The following is a 15546-nucleotide window of genomic DNA, read 5'->3' as shown; positions in this document are numbered from 1 at the left end:
TTTGTTTTCTGCTATGATTTATTAATGAACTATTTATTAGAAGATTCAGTCGTGGAAAGATGAAAAGGAAAAGCATAAAATATAAGTATAAAATTTAATATTAATAAATTGAGTTGGTTACAAAATCCCAGAAGTGTCCATTAATTCACCTTTAAAAAAGTATACACACAACACACTTTTATTTAATACATAAATGTCCACATCTATTATAATGTCTTTAGAAATTGCAATAAGATCACCTTGATGCTTTTTTTGCCCTCTATTCTGTTTTCTGATACTAGATACTAACATTGCCTATCCTGCTTCATTGCTTTTGTGTGTGTGTGTGTGTGTGTGTGTGATTCTGTGTTTGAGTAACATGCTTGGTAGCACCTTTCTTTTAACTTTGCTTTGATACTTTTTATGTTTCTGTTGCAAAAACCACACAACTAAAAATTACATATTTGGATAATGTTTTTTATTCCAACTATTTATACTACTGTCATTAGAAATGCCACTGATCTTACTTGCCTCATTCTGGTTTTTATTCTTAATACATACTTTTCCTATTTTCCTGATGATTATAATGCAAATGTTACCAAATTTTGATTCTTCTGGTGGTTTGGAAGTTATACATGCTGCTCTTCTTCAACTAATAAGTCTCTGTGACACATTACAATTATATACCTGTACAAATAATTATATATGAATTTATTTTTTCTTAATCATTGGTGAAAAAGAATTAAGGAATTACCATACTTTAATCCCCTTTCTTCTTTTAAGGTAGAAAATTTAGCATGCCCTTCAGTTTTGTAATGGTCTATGATTTCTCACCTAGCTTATTAATACCAAATAATTTTTGAAATTATTATTTTTAAAATTATGTTTGGAATAATTATTTAGACTAAGTCAACATTAACTGATATTTGATACCTACTCTTAGGTCCCTAATCCTGAGTTCTTATTTTTGATTAAAATGTGTCAACTGGTGCACCTTTTCCATTAGAAGGGTACAAAGATTTCTGAGCACTTACATACATGCAAATATGTTTGCACATATAAATGTCAAACTGATGACTGACATAAAACATATTTACTCTCAAAACTATGTAGCTACTGTTCCCTTGTCTTAGGACAGTTAGTGTTTAAAGGTGAAGTCTATGTCCAGACCAACTTTCCTTTTTTTTGTTCCTCCGTTTCCCCTCCCCCTTTAAAAAGTTTCCATATTTTACATATTTTCTTAATTTTTCCTCCTTGTAGGTGTGTCATATGTGTATTCAGGTTTGGTATGCATATGCAGAGCTTTTTTCAGCCCAGTTAGATTTTTTTGGCAATCTTCAAAGTTAGCTCTCCTTCATTTCAATAACATGACGTCAGATGTCCTTTCTCTGACTTTTGCAATCGCAAGAGTACCTCTCATTCATTACTATCACCAGTTCCTTTTCCTCTGTATTCATAGAGTGATTCTCAATGTTCATCTCAAAATTTCATTTTCTGCTTTGTCAATTCTGCTTTTAATGAATATTTTAAATGTGTGACTGAACTTTTAGTTTCTTTACATCTTAATAGCTCATTAAGCTCCATTTTTATTAACATATCCCTTTTATCCATTTTCCTCCATATCTTTGTTCTTCATTTTATTGTTATTTATTATTATTTTTTAAACATCTTTATTGGAGTATAATTGCTTTACAATGTTGTGTTAGTTTCTGCTGCATAACAAAGTGAATCAGCTATATGTATACATATATCATCATATCCCTTCCCTCTTGCATCTCCCTCCCACCTCCCTATCCCACCCCTGTAGGTGGTCACAAAGCACAGAGCTGATCTCCCTGTGCTATGTGGCTGCTTCCCACTAGCTATCTATTTTACATTTGGTAGTGTGTATATGTGAATGCTACTCTCTCACTATGTCCCAGCTTACCCTTCCCCCTCCCTGTGTCCTCAAGTCCATGCTCTACATCTGCGTCTTTATTCCTGTCCTGCCCCTAGGTTCTTTTTTTTTTTGTAGATTCCATATATATGTGTTAGCATACGGTATTTGTTTTTCTCTTTCTGACTTACTTCACTCTGTATGACATAATCTACGTCCATCGACCTCACTACAAATAACTCAATTTCATTTCCTTTTATGGCTGAGTAATATTTCCTTGTATATATGTGCCACATCTTCTTTATCCATTCATCTGTGAATGGACACTTAGGTTGCTTCCATGGCCTGGCTATTGTAAATAGAGCTGCAATGAACATTGTGGTACAGGACTCTTTTTGAATTATGGTTTTCTCCAGGTATATGCCCAGTAGTGGGATTGCTGGCTTATATGGTAGTTCTATTTTTAGTTTTTTAAGGAACCTCCATACTGTTCATCACAGTGGCTGTATCAATTTACATTCCCACCAACAGTGCAAGAGGGTCCCCTTTTGTCCACACCCTCTCCAGCATTTATTGTTTGTAGATTTTTTGATGATGTCCATTCTGACTGGTGTGAGATGATACCTCACTGTAGTTTTGATTTGCATTTCTCTAATGATTAGTGATGTTGAGCAGCTTTTCGTGTGTTTGTTGGCCATCTGTATGTCTTCTTTGGAGAAATGTCTATTTAGGTCTTGTGCCCATTATTGGATTGGGTTGTTTGTTTTTTTGTTATTGAGTTGCATGAACTGCTTATATATTTTGGATATTAATCCTACGTCAGTTGTTTCGTTTGCAAATATTTTCTCCCATTCTGAGGATTGTCTTTTGGTCTCCCATTCTGAGGATTGTCTTTTGGTCTTGTTTATGGTTTCCTTTGTCCTGCAAAGGTTTTAAGTTTCATTAGGTCCCATTTGTTTATTTTTGTTTTTATTTCCATTTCTCTAGGATGTGTGTCAAAAAGGATCTTGCAGTGATTTATGTCACAGAGTGTTCTGCCTGTGTTTTCTTCTAAGAGTTTTACAGTGTCTAGCCTTACATTTAGGTCTTTAATATATTTTGAGTTTATTTTTGTGTATGGTGTTAGGAAGTGTTCAAATTTCATTCTTTTACATGTAGCTGTCCAGTTTTCCCAGCACCACTTAGTGAAGAGGCTGTCTTTTCTCCATTGTATATTCTTGCCTCCTTTATCAAAGATAAGTGGACCATAGGTGCATGGGTTTATCTCTGGGCTTTCTATCCTGTTCCATTAATCTATATTTCAGTTTTTGTGCTAGTACCATATTGTCTTGATTACTGTAGCTTTGTAGTATAGTCTGAAGTCAGGGAGCTTGATTTCTCCAGCTCCATTTTTCTTTCTCAAGATTGCTTTGGCTATTCGGGGTCTTTGTGTTTCCATACAAATTGTAAAATGTTTTGTTCTAGTTCTGTGAAAAATGCCATTGATAGTTTGATAGGGATTGCATTGAATCTGTAGATTGCTTTGGGTAGTAGAGTCATCTTCACAATGTTGATTCTTCCAATCCAAGAACATGGAATATCTCTTCATCTCTTTGTATCTTCTTTAATTTCTTTCATCAGTGTCTTATCGTTTTCTGCATACATGTCTTTTGTCTCCTTAGGTAAGTTTTTTCCTAGGCATTTCATCCTTTTTCTTGCTATCGTGAATGGGAGTGTTTCCTTAATTTCTCTTTCAGACTTTTCATCAGTAGTGTATAAGAATGCAAGAGAGTGTTGTGCATTAATTTTGTATCCTGCAACTTTACCAAATTCCTTTATTGGCTGTAATAGTTTTCTGGTGGCAACTTTAGGATTCTCTATGTATAGTATCATGTCATCTGCAAACAGTGACAGTTTTACTTCTACTTTTCCGATTTGGATTCCTTTTATTTCTTTTTCTTCTCTGATTGCTGTGGCTAAAACTTCCAAAACTATGTTGAATAATAGTGGTGAGATTGGGCAGCCTTGTCCTGTTCCTGATCTTAGAGGAAATGGTTTCAGCTTTTCACCATTGAGAACAGTCTTGGTTGTGGGTTTGTCATATATGGCCTTTATTATGCTGAGGTAGGTTCCCTCTATGCCTACGTTCTAGAGAGTTTTTATCATAAATTGGTGTTGAATTTTGTCAAAAGCTTTTTCTCCATCTATTGAGATGATCTAATGGTTTTTATCCTTCAGTTTGTTTATATGGTGTATCACATTGATTGATTTGCGTATACTAAAGAATCCTTGCATTCCTGGGATAAACCCCACTTGATCATGGTGTATGATCCTTTTAATGTGCTGTTGGATTCTGTAGGCTAGTATTTTGTTGAGGATTTTTGCATCTATGTTCATCAGTGATATTGGTCTGTAGTTTTCTTTCTTTGTGACATCTTTGTCTGGTTTTGGTATCAGGGTGATGTAGCTCATAGAAGTAGTTTGGGAGTGTTCCTCCCTCTGCTATATTTTGGAAGAGCTTGAGAAGGATAGGTGTTAGCTCTTCTCTAAATGTTTGATAGAATTCGCCTGTGAAGCCACCTGGTCCTGGGCTTTTGTTTGTTGGAAGATTTTTAATCACAGTTTCAATTTCAGTGTTTGTGATTGGTCTGTGTATATTTTCTGTTTTTTCCTGGTTCAGTCTTGGATGGTTGTGCTTTTCTAAGACTTTGTCCAATTCTTCCAGGTTGTCCATTTTATTGGCATATAATTTTTGTCGTAATCTCTCATGGTCCTTTGTGTTTCTGCAGTGTCATGTTGTTATTTCTCCTTTTTCGTTTCTAATTCTGTTGATTTGAGTCTTCTACCTTTTTTTCTTGATAGCCTGGCTAACTTTTTACCAATTTTGTTTATCTTCTCAAAGAACCAGCTTTTAATTTTATTGATCTTTGCTTTGTTTTCTTCATTTCTTTTTCATTTATTTCTGATCTGATCTTTATGATTTCTTTCCTTCTGCTAACTTTGGGTTTTTTGTTCTTCTTTCTCTAATTGCTTTAGGTGTAAGGTTAGGTTGTTTATTTCTGATTTTTCAAGTTTCTTGAGGTAGGATTATATTGCTATAAACTTCCCTCTTAGAAATGCTCTTGCTGCATCCCATAGATTTTGGGTCCTTGTGTTTTCATTGTCATTTATTTCTAGTTATGTTTTTATTTCCTCTTTGATTTCTTCAGTGATCTCTTGGTTATTTAGTAATGCATTATTTAGCCTCCATGTGTTTGTAATTTTTACAGTTTTTTTCCCCTGTAATTGATATCTAATCTCACAACGTTGTGGTCAGAAAAGATACTTGATACTGTTTCAATCTTCTTAAATTTACCAAGGCTTGATTTGTGACCCAAGATATGATCTATCCTGGAGAACGTTCCATGAGAAGTTGTGAAGAACATGTATTCTGCTGTTTTGGGATGGCATGTCCTATTAATATCAATTAAGTCCATGTTGTTTAATGTGTCATTTAAAGCTTGTGTTTCCTTATGTATTTTCATTTTGGATGATCCGTCCATTGGTGAAAGTAGGGTGTTAAAGTCCCCTACTATGATTTTGTTACTGTTGATTTCCCCTTTTATGGCTGTCAACATTTGCCTTATGTATTGAGGTGCTTCTCTGTTGCATGCATAAATATTTGCAATTGTTATATCTTCTTCTTGGATTGATCCCTTGATCATTATGTAGTGTCCTTCTTTGTCTCTTTTAATAGTCTTTATTTTAAAGTCTATTTTGTCTGGTATGAGAATTGCTACTCCAGCTTTCTTTTGGTTTCCATTTGCATGGAATATCTTTTTCCATCCCCTCACTTTCAGTCTGTATGTGTCCCTAGGTCTGAAGTGGGTCTCTTGTAGAGAGTATATATACAGGTCTTGTGTTCATATCCATTCAGCTAGTCTATGTCTTTTGGTTGGAGCATTTAATCCATTTACATTTAAGGTAATTATCAATATGCATGTTCCTATTACCATTTTCTTAATTGTTTTGGGTTTGTTTTTGTAGGTCTTTTCCTTCTCTTGTGTTTCCTACCTAGAGAAGTTCCTTTAGTGTTTGTTGTAAAGCTGGTTTGGTGGTGCTGAATTCTCTTAGCTTTTGCTTGTCTGTAAAGGTTTTAATTTTTCTGTTGAACCTGAGTGAGATCCTTGCTGGGTAGAGTAACCTTTTTTTTGTAGCTTTTTCACTTTTATCTCTTTAAATATGTCTTGCCACTCCCCTGTGGCTTGCAGAGTTTCTGCTGAAAGATAAGCTTTTAACCTTATGGGGATTCCCTTATATGTTATTTGTTGTTTTTCCCTTGCTGCTTTAAATATTGTTTCTTTACATTTAATTTTTGATTGTTTGATTTATATGTGTCTTGGCATGTTTCTCCTTGGATTTATCCTGTATAGGACTCTCTGCGCTTCCTGGACTTGATTAACTATTTCCTTTCCCATGTTTCGGAATTTTTCAACTATAATCTCTTAAAATATTTTCTCAGACCCTTTCTTTTTCTCTTCTTTTTCTGGAACCCCTGTTATTCAAATGTTGGTGCATTTAATTTGTCCCAGAGGTCTCTGAGACTGTCCTCAATTATTTTCAGTTTTTTTCTTTATTCTGTTCTGTGGCAGTTATTCCACTATTTTACCTTCCAGATCACTTATCCATTCTTCTGCCTCAGTTATTCTGCTACTGATTCCTTCTAGAGAATTTTTAATTTTATTTATTGTGTTGTTCATCATTGTTTGTTTGCTCTTTAGTTCTTCCAGATACTTGTAAAACGTTTCTTGTATTTTCTCCATTCTATTTCTAAGACTTTGATTCATCTTTACTATCATTACTCTGAATTCTTTTTCATGTAGACTGCCTATTTCCTCTTCATTTGTTTGGCAGGTGGGTTTTTACCTTGCTCCCTCATTTGCTGCATATTTCTCTGTCTTCTCATTTTGTTTAACTTACTGTGTTTGGGGTCTCATTTTTGCAGGCTGCAGGTCCATAGTTCCCATTGTTTCTGGTGTCTGCCCCCAGTGGATTAGGTTGGTTCAGTGGCTTGTGTAGGTTTTCTGGTGGAGGGGACTGGTGCCTGTGTTCTGGTCAGTGGGGCTGGATTTTGTCCTTCTGATGGGCAGGGCTGTGTCTGGTGTTGTGTTTTGGGGTGTTTGTGACCTTAGTATGACTTTAGGCAGCCTCTCTGATAATGGGTGTGGTTGTGTTCCTGTCTTGCTAGTTGTTTGGCATGGGGTGTCCAGCACTGGAGCTTGCTGGCCATTGGGTAGAGTTGGGTTTTAGCGTTGAGATGGGGATCTCTGGGAGAGCTCTCGCTGATTGGTATTACATGGGGCTGGGAGGTCTCTGGTGGTGCAATGTCCTAGACTTGGCTCTCCCTCCTTGGAAACTCAGGCCTAACACCCAGCTGGAGCACCAAGATCCTGCCAGCCAGGTAGCTCAGAAGAAAAGGAAGAAAGAAAAGAAAAAAAGAAGAAAAAAACAGAACAGATAGAATCCCAAACCAAATGGTAAAAACAAATCTAAACAGGCAAAATCACACAAAGAAACATACATACACACACTCATAAAAAGAAAACAAAGGAACAAACAACAACAACAAAATGAACAGCCAGAACACTAGGACAAATGGTGAAAGTAAACCTAGACAGACAATGTCACACAAAGAAACATACACATACACACTCACAAAAAAAGAAAAAAGAAAAAAAATTTTAATGAAAAGATATGTAAAAAAATAATAAAATAAAATAAGTAAAAAATTTAAAAAGTAACAGAGCAACAAAACCCATAAACAAATCCACCAATGATAACAAGCACTAAAAGCTAAACTAAGATAAACATAAAAACCAGAAACAAATCAGACTCAGAACAAATCTGGTCTACAATTGCTCCCAAAGTCCACTGCCTCAATTTTGGGATGATTCTTTGTCTATTCAGGTATTCCACCAATGCAGGGTTCATCAAGTTGATTGTGGCGATTTAATCTGCTGCTCCTGAGGCTGCTGGGAGAGATTTCCCTTTCTCTTCTTTGTTTGCACAGCTCTTGGGGTTCAGCTTTGGATTTGGCCCTGCCTCTGTGTGTAGGCCAACCTCAGGCATCTGTTCCCTGCACAGACAGGAGGTAGTTAAAGCAGTGGCTGATTAGGGGGCTCTTGCTCACTCAGGCCAGGGAGATGGAGGGGTATGGTAGTCATAATTGGAATTCATGGTGAGCCTGCAGCAGCAGAGGCTGGCGTGACCTTGCACCAGCCTGAGGCACGCCATGTGTTCTCCCGGGGAAGTTGTCCCTGGATCATGGGAGCCTGGCAGTGGCGGGCTGCACAGGCTCCCAGGAGGGGAGGTGTGGATAGTGACCTGTGCTTGCACACAGGCTTCTTGTTGGCAGTGGCGGCAGCGTTAGTGGTTCATGCCCGTCTCTGAGGTCCGAGCTGATAGCCCTGGCTCATGCCCACGTCTGGATCTCCTTTAGGCGGTGCTCTGAATCTCCTCTCCTCATGCACCCCAAAACAATGGTCTTTTGCCTCTTAGGCAGGTACAGACTTTTTCCTGGACTTCCTCCAGGCTAACTGTGGTGCACTAGCCCCCTTCAGGCTGTGATCACACAGCCAACCCCAGTCCTCTCCCTGGGGTCTGACCTCCGAAGTCTGAGCCTCAGCTTCCAGCCCCCACCCGGCCCAGCGGGTGAACAGGTTGGGACTGCTTGTTGGCACTGATCCTCTGTGCAGGAATCTCTCCACTTTGCCCTCTGTACCTCTGTTGCTGCGCTCTCCTCCATGTCTCTGAAGCTTCCCCCCACGCTCAGCCCCCGTCTCCGCCAGTGAAGGGTCTTCCTAGTGTATGGAAACTTTTCCTTCTTCACAGCTCCCTGCCCAAGGTGCAGGTCCTGTCCCTATTCTTTTGTCTCTGTTTTTTCTTTTTTCTTTTGCCCTACCCAGGTACTTGGGGGAGTTTCTTGCCTTTCGGGAAGTCTGAGGTCTTCTGCTAGCGTTCGGTAGGTGTCCTGAAGGAATTGTCCCATATGTAGAGGTATTTTTGATGTATTTGTGGGGAGGAAGATGATCTCCATGTCTTACCCCTCCGCCATCTTCAAGATAGTTTCCCTTCTCAAATTTTTAAATAGGGAACTTGTTACTGCTTAATTTTGAGGAGAGGCAGTTGACATTTTTAATATTATATTGCAAGTCCAATCCTAATGAACTAAGACAGTAAGTAGTTTGGAAGTTGCTATAGAATGAATAGTTGTGTCCTCCCAATATTCATATGTTGAAACCTATTCCAGTCTCTGCCTGTTGTCACGTGGCATTCTCCCTGTGTGTCATTCTGTTCATATGGCATGTTCCTCTTTTTATAAGGACACCAGTTACAGTGGATTAGGGGTCCACTGTTCTCATCTTAACACTTTTTAACTTGAGTCTATCTGCAAAGAACCTATTTCCAAATGAGGTCACATTCACAGGTACCAGGTTTAGGACTTCAACATATCTTTCAGAAGCACACAGTTCAACCCATAACACTGTCCTAGCTTATTTCCCACCCCTGTAATGAGGTTCTCTCTCATCCTCTACCTGTCACCCCCATTCTAAACCACTTACTTTTTTCTAAATATCTTATTTGTGCTCTTTGATTGATGGATATCTCATTTGTGTCTCTTTACCAGTGTCTCCTATTTCATAATCTAATTGGACATTGTTGATCCAAATATAACCACTTAGTTAAATTTATTCCTGTTCTTACATAATCTAATAGGACTGGATGCAAAATAAATCAATGGATTTTAATGTAACAGAATATGAAAATTGCACTAATATGATTTCAGATTCCTCATTGCAACCAATCTTTGAGAAACTATGTCCACTTTGGGTTATATCAAACAACAATATTCACAATTGTTTGGCAAGGCTAGGAAGATGCTTACCAGCCTTTACACAGCATATTACAATAGATTGCAATAGGCCTGGTCCATTGCTCCTCTTCTCTCTCCTTTATCTTCATCCATCCTTCTGTGTTGGCTCCATCCTTACCCTCCATTACACAGGTTTAGTTCTCCACATCAGAACACTAGGCACTTTGAAATTATTGGCTTTCTTCCAGCAGTATTTGCCATTGTTGACCATTTTTTCCTGTGTTTTATGACATCACACTTTCCTGATCTTCTTCCTACCTCTCAGTAAGCTTCTTTTACCCCCTTTGTTAACTCCTCCTCGTCTAACTCCCCCTTAAATATTGGTGTTCCTCAGGACTCAGTGTTGGATTTTTGCTCCTCCACTTCTGCACTCTCCCTGGACAATCAGTTATATCTACTGTTTGATTTCAATGACTGTCTTCAAGCTAATGACTCAAATCTCTACATTCTACCCCATCCTTACCCCTGAGTTCGAGTCCTGTATACGTAAATGATTTATGTGACATCTTACCTAGGATGTCTCCAAAGCACCTGAACCTCAGCCTGCTCAGAACTCAACTAAACATCTTATCTTTTAAACACTGTCCTCAGTGAATGTCATGGAAATTAGAAGCATGGATTCTGAAACAGTGAGCCAGATCAAATCCTGGCTCCAACACTTACTGGCTGTGTGATATAGAGCAAACTACTTACCTTCTATGTTCCCTTTTTCTAATTTGTATAATATGAATAGCAGTTGTACATACCTCAAAATTTTGTTGTATTAGTGAGGCTATATGTAGAAGGCTGAGAATGGTGCTAGACAAATAGAAAATATCAATGAATGTCAGCTATTACTTTCTACCCTGATGCTCTGACATGAAACCTGGGTGTCATTCTTGAAATCTCCAACTCCCTAACTTCCTCCCATTTACATTCAGTCAGTTACCAAATCCTAGTGATTTTTCTGACTAATGATTTCTAAAACCTACTTATGGATCACTATTGCCATTATGACAATCTTCATCCCATTTCTGGATAGAACTCACCCCAGTAACTGATTTTCCTAGTCTATCCCTGGCCCCTCCTTGGCAGTCTCCACAGTACAGCCAAATCTATTTGTTACCAACAACTTTATTATATCACTGTCATTCATAAGACTCAATAATGGCTCCCTCATTAGTGCTAGTAGTGGGGCTGAGCTCTCCCAACATTGGGACAATGAGATGAAAGAGACTGGAAGCTGAGCTGCTGCAGTATTCCTCCAAGGAGAGAGTAGAGAAAGCATAAGATTCTACCCACAATCCCAGCATGAGGCTCCTAAGTTCTGAGGAGGAGGATCTGTCCTATATTTCTTTTTTCCTGATGCCTCCTTCAAGGAAATTCAAAAACTCTGATGTGAGCTTGGAACAAGGGGAGTCAAAATAGAAACAGAGCACTCAGATAATCAGGTGGGAAGATGTGGCCTGGGGAAGCAAGAAAGTTAAAGTCTAATTATATTATCTCTTTGCAACATTCTTGCTCAATGATAGTGCTTACCAGTGTCATCAGAGCAAAACTTAAACTGAAAGGCTGATTTCTAATTTGTACTGTTTGCTGTTTAAATGTTACTATTATAAAGCCAAAACAAAACGAAAATAGATTTTTCAGTTGAGAATTTCACCTACAGCCTTGTGCCCACTCAAGAGAAATATTTCAGAATGAAATACTCCAAAGAGTTTGGCCTCCTGGCATGCTTTCCTAACAATTAAATCAGGATGCCTCCACCAGCCATTTCAAAGACATTTCCTGTTTGAAGCAGTCTGCCCACTCAGTGTGAGAGGATGTAGCTGATTATCCTCCTGTAAACAAGGAAAGACCTTCAGGTGGTCTGACTTGGAAGGAGAACCTGGCTGTGGGAGAGAGAGGAAGCCACAGCCAGGGAAGGAAGCTTCAGGGCGCAGAGAAAAAGGTGTGGAGGGAGGAAATTTAGAGCATAAAATGAACTGGGAAAGATCCAAACAAGGTGCAGTGGGAAAGTGCTGCTGGTATTGCTCATCCTGGGAATGCTGGGCCCCTTCTGTGGGTGAAGGACTGAAGCTGCTCATCTCATTGAAACAAGGTAATCAGGAAAATGTCAGACTAAGGGTGCACTAGGAAAACATTTTATTGTGAACGTTTTGAATTTTTTGTGTAGTGGCTAAAGCAGGATGTAAAGTACGGGAGATCCTGAGATATCAAAGAAAAAATGCACTGGATGTAGTTAAACAGGCAAGAGAGACTTTATTCAAGACCATTGCAATAGAATAGAGAGATTGAACTCAGGTCTCCTGGAATGAAAGGCAGCAGTGTTAAAAGTGCTGAGACGAACCAGCAGTAATTCCTGGAAGACGTCAGGGAGGAGGCTGATGAATGTGATTAGGCCACCTGTGCTTCCTAATTGGTGCTTATTGAAGTTAAGCTCCTATACTTCTCCAAAGACCAGGAGATAGGGATGCTGTCCCCTTGATGATTATGTTTCAAAGCGGTGGCTCCCAGGTCCTTGAGAAAGACATTCCTGGGTTGTAATAATGGCAAGAAGCTTTTATAAAGATTTACTCAAAGGGGCAGAGAAAGAATTTATGATAGAAAGTTTTCTAAAGTAAATGCTGTAAGTAAAGGGAGGTCAGGGACCTAGAGTCAGAAAGAAGCCTGTCTAAAGTTTAGTGAAGCTGAGGGGAATGTTAAGTCCATCTTTGTCAATATGGGTTAGGTGTCTGATGGTGTGTTTAAATGACCAGTGAGACCAGGTAAAGATATAAATTGTTGCTTCTCTAAAAGTCAACTCACTGACTTAAACAATAAAGGGAATGTATTGGTTCATGTAACTGAAACTTCCAGGTAAAGTTTGGTTTGATTCTGGGCAGAAAAAGTTTTGTAACTCAGCTGGACCCTATGGAGCTTTCCCAGGACAGACTCCCCCGTGTCCTCTGCCTGGCTCTTGTTTGTAGAAAAACTCTAGCCTCCTAGGTCTTCCCCAGGTTCCGAAGAATAAATTTAATCAGAGATGTGAGAAAATGCAAAAGCAAAGGACAAAATCATAATAGTTTAGCCATTAAACAAAGTCAAGGACCTTTAGTTCCCCCTCAAGGGCTATAGACAATATTCTGAGCCATGTCCTCTGAACTGTTTTGCAGATACTGAAACCCCCACCAGGTGGAAGAAGTTAACTGTATGCTGCCCGCAAGCATGTAGACCCCAGACTGGTTGGAACCAGAAGGTTGATGATGTTGACTCCCAATTGCCTCACCACCAACCAATCAGAAGTATGTTCATAAGCTGATCGTGTACCCTGGCAACAATCTCCCTCACCCTGTCTTTAAAAACCTTTCCGTGAAAGTCATCAGGGAGTTCGGGACTTTTAAGCACTAGCTGCCTGGACTCCTTTCTTGGTGCCCTGCAATAAACACTGCATTTTCCTTCACCACAGTCCAGTGTCAGTAGATTGGTTTTACTGCGGGAGGATGAGGGACCCAAGTTTGGTCTGGTAACAGTTCCTTGTTCTCAATATCTCTGCTTTGTTTCCTTGATCCTGACATCAGTGTGAGAGCAGTTCTTCTCTTAGAGTTTCAAGGTGGCTGCCAGCAGTTTCCAGGACTAAAATGTTCTTCTCTACATCCAACAGGAAGAGAGTTTTGGCAGCAACTCAGGAAAAGAAGGAAGGAGCTTTTCTTTCCCAGAAGCCCAGCAAATATCTCCTGAAGCTCCGTTGGGCTCTTGTTGAGTCACACATTTATCCCTGAAGCAGTCACCTGGCCAGAGGGATGGACTTGGCTGATCTCCTTGAGTTAGGGGTAGAGCCTATCAGTTTGCTTGGGTTGCCATAACAAAGTACCACATAGTGTGTGGCTTAAAATATTAGAAATGTATTCCCTCACAGTTTTGTAGGCCAGAAATTCAAAATCAAGGTGTTGGTAGGACAATGCTTTCTTGAAGGCTTTAGGGGAGAGTTTGTGGCATGCCTTTCTTTTGGTGCTGCCAGTAATCCTTGGCATTCCTGGGCTTGCAGCTGCCCAACTCCCATCTCTGCCTCTGTTGCTACACGTAATTCTTCTTCATGTGCCTATGTCCAAATTTCCCTCTTTTATTAAAGATACCAGTTATATTAGATTTGGGCTTACCCTAATGATCTCATCTTACTTGATTATATCCACAAAGACTCTATTTCCAAACAAAAGGTCGCATTCACAGGTACTGGAGGTTAGGACTTCAACATATCTCTTTGTGTGTGTGTGTGTGTGTGTGTGTGTGTGTGTGTGCGCACGCGCGCGCGCGCGTGTGTGTGTTAGTGGCCACAATTCAATCCATAACAGGATGAATTCACTTATCAAGGCTTCTTTGGTTATTAGAAGGGGTAAATGGATGCTGCAGAGACAATTGAAAAACACCTGTACATTATGTATGTATGTTAGAAATAATCATAATTATAGGTGTCCTGCTCTCTGATTTCCATCTCCTATTTCAGGAGCCCTCTTTCTCTAAAATTCCCACTCCAGTAATTCTGCTCTCCTTATAGGACCTCCCATCCATTGACCCCACCACCTCACTTCCCTCTCTATTTGGCTTGGATTGCAAAGTTCTCTTTATAATAACTCTCTTGCACATGCACTTCACCTCCTTCCCTTGGTGAAGTGCATTGGACAACACCATGACCCTGTCTAAATCTGACTCTTGGTTAGCTCTGCCCCTGAGCCTGAGCCTCTGAACATGGCTACAGAAAAACACACTTAAATGCTGGTGGGTCTCACTTAAAATTTATGACCACAAACCTTAAATGGCCACTCAATACCGCTCAGCAGTCCTATTATATACATTTCTCTTATTGATTAATTCCCCCACTCTCTCACATACCTCTTTCACATCTTCCCCTTTCTTCAAACCTCCTATACTCCCCTCAGAATCCTAATGGCCATCTGATGCCTTTGTTTCTTGTTTATTGATAAAAAGAAGGAAACAGAATAGAACCTTTTAATCCACCAATCATGAAATCTACCAAAATACCCACAACTGTACTCATAAACTTTGCTGCCTCTCCTGGAACAGTGGGTGAACTACCTGTACTCCCACTGAGGGCAGACTTACCTAGTTGTGCCCTTTGCTTCTGCCATTCCCCTCTCCCCAGCACCATTTCCCTCCATCTACAGGATCATTTCCATAAGCATATAATATACCATAACATCTCCATTATTTGAAGAGTTCTCACCTGTTTTCATATCCCTCTGAAGGTATTTGCTCATTTTTTTCTTCCTTTTAGTATAAAACTTTATGAAAGAGCTAGACTCCACTAGTCTCTACTGTCTACTCCAGTTGGACTCTCCTCACCAAGACTTTATTTAAGCAGCTCTTGTAAGGTCCTCACCCACCTCTACCTCGCCAAATCCATTGGCCAGTCTCAGTCTTTATCTTACTTACCCTCCTGGCAGCTTTTGATACATTTGTTCACTTCCTTGTTTTGGAAACACTTCCTCCACTTCTGGGAGCCACACAGTTGCAGTTAGACCACATGTCTGGGAAGCACAGCACCTCACCGGCTACTTCTCTCACTGCCTCTCTTCCCAACATCCAAATGTTGAAGTGCCCCAGGGTGTGGTCCTCAGCCTTCCATTCTCTCCAGCTATATTCACTCCAAAGGTGATCTCAGTCATCCCATGGCTTTATACGGCATCCAAATGCTGATGGCTCCTGAATTTGTGTCTGTGGCACCTTACCTGTACCCTGAACTCTAAACTCATACACCTGGCTGCCTGTTTTACAATCCATTTAGGTCTCTGCTAAGTATCACAAATTATTATGTCCCAAACAG

The 15546-nt window shown here is 39.5% G+C and overlaps 1 long non-coding RNA gene across 1 annotated transcript in view; it reads left to right on the top strand.

The window, feature by feature from the left end:
• The window catches only part of LOC141278212 (uncharacterized), a 92811-nt gene that overhangs the window by 76208 nt on the left and 1057 nt on the right, over positions 1 to 15546 (top strand). Inside the window, exon 2 of the long non-coding RNA XR_012330559.1 lies at positions 12881 to 13009. This is a non-coding gene — a long non-coding RNA (uncharacterized lncRNA). The remainder of the gene's footprint in view (positions 1 to 12880; positions 13010 to 15546) is intronic.

Source organism: Tursiops truncatus, chromosome 3 (assembly GCF_011762595.2).
Source record: "Tursiops truncatus isolate mTurTru1 chromosome 3, mTurTru1.mat.Y, whole genome shotgun sequence".
Lineage (NCBI taxonomy): Eukaryota > Metazoa > Chordata > Mammalia > Artiodactyla > Delphinidae > Tursiops > Tursiops truncatus.
Note: the sequence above shows the minus strand (reverse complement) of the source record. Positions and strands in the feature narration are given on the sequence as shown.